The following is a 7,296-nucleotide window of genomic DNA, read 5'->3' as shown; positions in this document are numbered from 1 at the left end:
CTGCTACATCCGCTCAAGAATAGCAATGAGAGCAGGGTCTGTCTGCGGAGCAGGTGGAGCAGAACTGGAGCTACCGGCCTCTGCATCGTGTCTACGTGGAGGCATCTGAGGTATAGGTCGATAGTCGTCGTCAGAGCTATCACTATACTCGCTCACCTCCTGCTGTGCATCTAGCTCCTCCTCCTCAGTGGCTGCAATCCCTCTGATGATCTCATCCTGCTGAGCTACGGACTCTGGCACGTCGGGGCGATGGCTAGGCTGACTGGGTGCCTGAGGAGTGGTGTGTCTGATCCTCTATGACAGGTTGTAAGCTGGAACTCTATGGTAGCACCTGTATACTCATCCATCATGCCAGGGGGCTTATCAAGCACTACTCTGCGGATGAGGAATGTGATCCAGTGAGCATAGGGAAGCTACCTACGACCCTTGAACCCCTCAGCTATAGTATCCTCCATCTCTGAAAGAAGGAGGTCCCAGATGTCAAATACTGTCCTCTGCATGATGGCATTGAGAAGCCAGAGCTGTAAGCGAGTCAGGCCCTCCCTGTATCCCAACCTGGGAAGCAGTGTCCTCCTGATGATGGCCTCTAGTACCCTCGCTGTAGGAGTCAAGTCACTAGGGTTCCTGCTCGACCCCTCACCAAATGGCTCCTTGAAGCAATGCCGCACTAAATCTGTAGGGGGCACCTACCCTCCATGAGGACGCCTGGGAGGCTCCTGCTGTCCATAGCAAACCTCATGCATCTTAACAGGCTGCTCCTGTAGCCTCAGTATCTCTCTAGCTCTGCCACTCGTCACTCTGTAGTCTTTGCCTTTGAAAGCAAAGTGAATGAATCTGTGATGTGGATCGATGTAGAGTGAAGCATAAAACTGACGGACCCAAGATGGTACATATATGCCCGTCCATCCAATCAAATCTGTCAGTCCTGGCAAATATGATAAGTATGGCCGAATGCTCTCTCCAGCTGCTGCCACAATAGACTCTATCTGATAGACTCTCTGAGATTTGAACACTGCCCCACTGTTGAGATAGGCATTGTAGAAATCCTCCTGCAGTGGCGTGTAGAACCCCTCAGCTGCTCTCTCATCCCTCCTCGGAGGAAACCAGATCTCAAACTCAACAAACCGCAGCTGCTGAACCTACCTGGCTGTAGCGGCCCTCAAGTCAAGGTGTACCACTGGAGGCGGACCCTGTGGTCTGGGCGGAGGGCGTGAACCCCTGCGCTGTGTAACTGGCCTCGGTGGAACTGCAGCACTGGTACGACTCGAGCGGCGTAGCTGAGGTGCCAGCTCGGTCTCCTGACCCTCCTGAGTCTCCTGGGCTGGCTGAGGCTCTGCTGGTGGGGGCTACTGCTGGGCTGATGGACCCTCCTCAATGGCAACCCGTCGTCCTGCAAATGTGGCAATCCTAGCTGGACTACCGTGACGACGCTCAACATCCTCAATCGCAGCTCTGACTGTGGGTGAAACTGGCTGATCTGCAATGATAACTCCACTGCGGGCACCACCTCTCTTGGCATGCTCTGCGGCCTCTGCAACAGCTGCTGCTCTCGCTGTCTCTGCATCGGGGTACTTCCGCTTCTTGGATGTCACCTGCTTAGTTGACTTGCCCTTAGATCCGGCTGGCTGGCGATGCGGGGGCCTCCGATCATCATCACCTGGGCCACCACCAACATTCTTGGTGTGAGCCATCTGAACTGACAAGATGGTGAACTGCCGCTGATGAAGATCAACTGTCAAACTGCCGCTTTCGAGGCTTGGCCTCGATCCTTACTTGCGAGCTTGGCTCCGAGTTGACTGCCAACTGCCAGACGTAACACAACGGAACCGACTCGCTGCACGATAGAGTAGATGGATATACAAATAAATACCATATGTCTAATAGATGCGAAATCCTAATAGAGAAAGCAATGTGGATGCGAGCTTGAATCGAGTGGCTTTCTACCTAACGATTAGCGATCCGAGAAGAGATAAGATGGCATGCGGGGGATCTCGGAACCGGCTAGGGTTAGGTCAAAAGCCCTAAACGCAATGGGGAATCAGTGCATTGAAAATTTGATCTAGGTCACAAAAGTGGAGATCAAGATTGAAACACAAAATTTGCCTTACCAATCAAGGGGATGGTAGGGCTAGGGCACTTCGGCGTGATGACCGGCAGCCTTGGCAACGGTGGAGCGGCGAGCTTGGGCGTGAGGAGGCTGGAGCACGGCGGTGCTGCAGAGGCGCGGGTGAGCAAGCGCGGTGGCGCGCGGGACGGCGGCGCATGGCTGGCGAGGGGGCCAAGCGCGGTGGCGCGCGGGACGGCGGCGCGTGGCTGGCGAGGGGGCCGAGCACGGTGGCGGTGGCACGCAGCTAGGCTGCGGCGGCGTGACTTGGCGGTGGCTTAGGCTAGGTCACGGTGAGTCAAGGCGAAGGAACTGCCATTATAAATAGATCCACCGACGTGACAGAGAAAGAAACGGAAAAGAGTCCTGAAGCCGCGCGAGATCCACTGATCGGACGCTCCGGTGGTAGCGACCGGACGCTACCACCCAGCGTCCGGTCGATTCCAGAGAGGTCCAAATCCTCTAGAATCAGGACCAGACGCGTCCGGTGGTCCATGACCGGACGCAGGCAGGGTCCGGTAAGTACAACTTGGTCATCCTTCGATCGACCGGACGCTGAACCCTTCCTGACCGGACGCACAGACGCAGCGTTCGGTCACTCCTTCAGTAGCAGTTCACCTCCTGTGAACTGACCGAACGCTGGACAGCAGCGTCCGGTGCAGCTTTTCCAGCAAACCTTCAACCTTCCTTCGCGCTACCTGTTCCCAATCAAGTCCCAATCTTGAATAAGAACCAAATAAACACTAATTGGGACTGATGTGAGTGACCTCTCTCAAACCCTCATATTTTTCAAAATATTTTGCCTTAGGCTATAATTCTTTTTAAGAAAATAGGCAACAAGAGAGCAAATGGAACAAAACGATAAAAACAACATTCATGCATATGCAATACTTGTAAGTAAATCTAGTTGCTTGTCAAGTTTGATCCAAGGTTAAGCTTCTTCACACGCTTTTCGGCGGTTATCTTAACCATGTTAGACAAGCCCTATGTGCATTGTCATAAATTAAACATGTTGTATATTACAATGAATGCAAGGGACAACACAAGCTCAATTTTTAGTAAAGTTACTAAAATCAAGTACATTGAGCTCATTTCGCAATCTACAAAATGTAGCCTCATCTAGTGGTTTAGTGAAGATATCCGCTAATTGATCTTCAGATCTTACACCTTCTAGTGATATATTATTTTTAGCTACATGATCTCTTAGAAAGTGATGGTGGATATCTATATGCTTGGTGCGAGAGTGTTGAACCGGATTATTTGCAAGTTTTACCGCACTTTCATTGTCGCACAAAAGAGGTACTTTCTCTAGAACTACTCCATAGTCTAGTAAAGTTTGTTTCATGTATAATATTTGTGCACAACAAGCATCCGTGGCAATGTATTCCGCTTCGGCGGTCGACAAAGCCACACTGTTTTGTTTATTGGAGGACCAAGACACAAGAGATCTACCAAGCAAATGGCACCCTCTGGATGTGCTTTTTCTATCAACTTTGCATCCGGCGTAATCCGAATCGGAATAGCCAACTAACTCAAATATAGCTCCTTTGGGATACCAAAGGCCAATGCTTGGTGTGTGCTTAAGATACCTAAGGATTCTTTTTACGGCAATTAAATGTGTTTCCTTAGGACTAGCTTGAAATCTAGCACACATACACACACTAAACATGATGTCGGGCCTAGATGCGGTTAAATATAACAAGCTACCAATCATAGAACGGTAGAGAGTTTGATCAACCAAGTTACCTCCCTCATCTAGGTCGAGATGTCCATTTGTAGGCATTGGGGTCTTGATTGGCTTACATTCATCCATCTTGAATCTCTTGAGAAGATCTTTTGTGTATTTCTCTTGAGAGATGAAGATGCCTTCTTTCATTTGCTTGACTTGAAAACCAAGAAAGAATGTAAGCTCACCAATCATTGACATCTCGAACTCCTTAGACATCAATTCACCAAATTCTTTGCATGAGTCTTCATTTGATGATCCAAAGATGATATCATCGACATATACTTGACAAATGAAGATATGCCCATCAAGCTTCTTAGTGAATAGTGTGGTGTCGACCTTCCCAATGGTGAAGCCCTTCTTAATAAGGAAGTCCCGAAGGCGCTCATACCAAGCTCTTGGGGCTTGCTTAAGCCCATATAGTGCCTTGGACAACCTATAAACATGATTAGGATATCTAGGGTCTTCAAACCCAGGAGGTTGATCAACATAGACTAGTTCATTGATAAAGCCATTTAAGAATGCACTTTTCACATCCATTTGATATAGTTTCATTTCATGATGTGATGCATATGCAAGAAGGATACGGATGGCTTCTAATCTTGCAACCGGTGCAAAGGTCTCTCCAAAATCCAAACCTTCAACTTGAGAGAACCCCTTTGCAACTAGTCTTGCCTTGTTCCTCATAACAACACCTTGATCATCTTGCTTGTTTCGGAACACCCACTTCATTCCAATGACTCTTGCACCTTTTGGTCGCTCTTCAAGATTCCAAACTTCATTACGAGTGAAGTTGTTCAACTCTTCATACATGGCATTGATCCAATCCGGATCTTTAAGAGCTTCTTCTACCTTGGTAGGCTCATAGCAAGAGACAAAAGAGTGATGAGCAATAAATGAAGTAAGTTTTTGAGATCGAGTCATCACCCCCTTTGTTGGACTCCCTATGATGAGATCTTGTGGATGATCTTGTAGGAGAGGTGTATTTCTTCTATTGACCACTTGAGGAGGAGGTTGTGGAGCATCAACATCTTGTGCTTGTACCACCATTTGCTCATGGGAGATATGAGTATCTTCATTTTCTACTCTCCCATCTTTTTCACCATCTTGTGGTACACTTGATGAAGAAGGTTGGTTAATGATTTGTACATCATCTTCATCATCTTTTGGCTTGATGTCTCCCACAGGAATATTCTTCATAGCCTCCCTCAATGGTTCATCACCTACATCATCAAGATTCTCATGTGCTCCTTGGGAGCCATTAGATTCATCAAATTCCACATCATATGTTTCTTCAACCAAGCCGGTGGCATGATTAAATACTCTATATGCTTTGGACTTCAATGAGTAACCAACAAGAAAACCTATATCACAACGTCTTTGAAACTTCCCTAGGTGTTGCCGCTTCTTGTAGATGTAGCACTTGCAACCAAACACCCTAAAGAAGGAGACGTCCAGCTTTTTCCCATTGAGCAACTCATACGGAGTCTTGACAAGGAACTTTTGAAGAAATAGGCGGTTGGATGCATAACATGCGATGTTGATTGCTTCTGCCCATAGAGCTTCGGGGGTGTTGTACTCATCTAGCATTGTCCTTGCAAGAGTGATCAAAGTCCGGTTCTTCCTCTCAACCACACCATTTTGTTGAGGAGTATAGGTTGCGGAGACTTCATGTTTGATTCCAACTTCATCACAATAAGCTTCTATGTTTGTGTTGTCAAACTCTTTGCCATTGTCACTTCTTATCTTCTTGAGCTTCACTTCAAATTTATTTTGAGCTCTCTTGGCAAACTTCTTGAAGCAAGATGCAACTTCGGATTTGTCATGAAGAAAGAACACCCATGTATACCTTGAATAGTCATCCACAATCACAAGACAATAGAGATTTCCTCCCAAACTTTTGTATGTTGTTGGTCCAAATAAATCCATGTGTAGGAGTTCTAGCACTCTTGTGGTTGACATGAAAGCTTTGGTTGGATGAGTGTTTGCAACTTGCTTGCCGGCTTGACATGCACTACAAAGCTTGTCCTTCTCAAACTTCACATCCTTCAACCCTCTCACCAAATCATTCTTCATAAGCTTCTTGAGTGAGCTCATCCCAACATGAGCAAGTCTTCTATGCCATAGCCACCCAAGTGTTGTTTTGGTGAATAGGCAAGTCTTCAAGTTTGCATCTTTGGAGGTGAAGTCAACTAGATATAAGTTGTTGTATCTAAATCCATTGAATATCACTTGATTGTCATCTACCTTGGATACAACAACCTCCTTCTCGGTGAATAAGCATTGAAAGCCAAGATCACACAATTGCCCAACGGATAGCAAGTTGAAGCTCAATGAAGCAACATAGAGCACATTGGAGATGGAATGATCATTTGAGATTGCCACTTTGCCCAATCCTTTAACCTTGCCCTTTGAATTATCTCCAAATGTTATTTTCTCTTGTCCATCTACCTCTTCATCTAGTGAGGTGAACATACGAGGATCACTGGTCATATGTTGAGTGCAACCACTATCAATAACCCAATGACTTCCACCGGTCTTGTAGTTCACCTTGCGTTCACCTTTGGCCATAAGGCATAGGTGTGTAGAGGATGATGGCGATGATGGCGGTGAAGATGCAAGATCAATTGCAATGGCGGCCACCTTTTCACCGTCACTATCATCATCGGATGATCCACTTGATGAATCAATGTTCGTGAGCCAATCACCGACAATATAGGCCTTGCCACTCTTCTTCTTCTTGTAGAACTCCCTCTTTTTGCCATCTCTCTTCTTGTAGGGCTTGTTCTTTTTCTTTTCATCTTCATCGCTTGAATCATCTTTCTTGCCCTTGTTCTTGAACTTGTCTTTCTTGGGCTTTGTGCATTGATGAGCTAGGTGGCCAAGTTCGCCACAATTGTAGCAATCCATCTCAGAGATTGGCTTTCTTCTTGAGCTAGTGAAGAACTTCTTCTTCTTGCCATCAAACTTGATGCCACTCTTGTTTAGCCTTTTTAGCATCTTGGTGGTCTTCTTCACCATGAGGGCAAGGCTTTCTTCATCATCTTCATCACTTGAGCTCTCATACTCAAGTCTTGCTTTGCCCTTGTCTTGGCTAGCTTTGAATGCTAAGTCTTTCTCTTTCTTCTTTGTAGAGGATGAGCCATCTTGTGGTGTGATGTGCATGTACATCTCATGAGCATTGATCTTTCCTAAGATTTGTGTCGGTGTAGCGGCGGAAAGATCACCTTGATGTAGCACGGTCACAATGTGCCCATATTTGTCAATGGGGAGGACACTTAAGATTTTTCTCACAACGTCGGATGGTGACATTTGAGTAAGTCCAAGCCCATTGACTTCCTCTACAAGAACATTTAATCGAGAATGCATCTCATTAGCACTTTCTTTGGGAAACATCTCAAAAGAATTTAGCTTTTTGATTATAAGATGATAACGTTCCTCACGCTCACTCTTGGTTCCCTCATGG

The sequence above is a fragment of the Miscanthus floridulus genome, unplaced genomic scaffold, assembly GCF_019320115.1.
Source record: "Miscanthus floridulus cultivar M001 unplaced genomic scaffold, ASM1932011v1 fs_520_3_4, whole genome shotgun sequence".
NCBI classification, from domain to species: Eukaryota; Viridiplantae; Streptophyta; class Magnoliopsida; order Poales; family Poaceae; genus Miscanthus; species Miscanthus floridulus.
The sequence above is the reverse complement of the archived record's forward strand: the minus strand, read 5'-3'. Positions refer to the sequence as shown.